The 1,463-nt window shown below is 46.1% G+C and overlaps 1 pseudogene; it reads right to left on the bottom strand.

Annotated features, from left to right (window-relative positions):
- Nucleotides 1-991: 991 nt before the first annotated feature.
- On the bottom strand, nucleotides 992-1,108 carry LOC126249913 (5S ribosomal RNA; annotated as a pseudogene).
- Nucleotides 1,109-1,463: the final 355 nt, after the last annotated feature.

Below are 1,463 nucleotides of genomic sequence, written 5' to 3'. Positions count from 1 at the left end.
GCTACGGTCGCAGGTTTGAATCCTGCCTCGGGCATGGATGTGTGTGATGTCCTTAGGTTAGTTAGGTTTAAGTAGTTGTAAGTTCTATGGGACTGATGACCTCAGAAGTTAAGTCCCATAGTGCTCAGAGCCTTCCTTCGAGAGCTCATATTAAAACATCGCCAGTGGATGTAAACATCAACAAACACTCCGCGTAAACACGGTACTACTTCGTGAAAAGTCATGTGACAGAGATCCACCAATTGGAACTAATGTGACTACGTGTAGCACTCCGCCAAATCGGTGTTACAAGCACACCAATAGAGTCAGACCGGCAATGTGCCCCTACAGCTAGGACAACTCCGGCCAGTACCTACGCCGACTCTAGCCTAGTAGACACTCGGCGTAGCCTTCAGTAGAAAGCTGTATTTTGTTGGGCATAGCGCCACTTTGTAATTGTGTAGAGTAGTATGTTGGTTGTTATTTCTTTTCATGGTCTTGTACTTTTATCTGGCTTTTGCCACCACCAGAACTGTTGTGGTTCTTGTCGTTCTTGCGTTTGGAAATTTGTGTACGCCATCAAGGCGTTTTAGTTAAATAAAATGTGTTCAAAACTTGATCGTTAGTTCTTTCCTACCGACCGCGGGACACTTCAAATATATGTATTCATGTGAAACATACAGGAGTTGCAAATAGAATACACTTCGCTCCTACTTTAAATATTGATGTGGAGTCGTATTGGGGCCTGACATATTAGTACCACATGATTTCGAGGTCATCATCTATCCGTCTTGTGCCTGCTATGACAAAGCACTCCGTCTTCAGGCCACAAGTGGCCCATCGGGACAATACGACCGCCGTGTCATCCTCAGATGAGTATGCGGATAGGAGGGGCGTGTGGTCGGCACACCGCTCTCCCGGTCGTTATGATGGTTTTGTTTGACCGGAGCAGCTACTGTTTGGTCGAGTAGCTCCTCAATTGGCATCACGAGGCTGAGTGCACCCCGAAAAATGGCAACAGCACATGGCGGCTGGATGGTCACCCATCCAAGTGCCAGCCACGCCCGACAGCGCTTAACTTCGGTGATCTCACGGGAACCGGTGTATCCACTACGGCAAGGCAGTTGCCAATTTTGTATGACGTACCGTCAAAATTTCCTGAGCTTCAGAGACGCCACGAAGGCCCCGGTGCTGAAGAATTTCTAAAACAGTACATACCCCTCTAGTATAATCAGTGTTAATACTGAGATTTTCTAAAGATAGTAAATCTCCTGAGTAATGCACAAATACCGGTATGAGCCACAATCTTACTGAATGTTTCAGCTAGTGAGATGATTACCGATGAAGATGTCCGAGATAAATAGTGGGAGACGCGAGAATCTATAATGGTCATACCCAAAGGCGTAGCTTTCCTCTAATGGTTTTGCGGAAAGCAGTAATTTTTTGTGACTTTCAAACGGTTCTTGCTAGGTTGCTCTTTATCC

Source organism: Schistocerca nitens, chromosome 3, assembly GCF_023898315.1.
Source record: "Schistocerca nitens isolate TAMUIC-IGC-003100 chromosome 3, iqSchNite1.1, whole genome shotgun sequence".
Classification (NCBI taxonomy): Eukaryota; Metazoa; Arthropoda; class Insecta; order Orthoptera; family Acrididae; genus Schistocerca; species Schistocerca nitens.
Note: the sequence above shows the minus strand (reverse complement) of the source record. Positions and strands in the feature narration are given on the sequence as shown.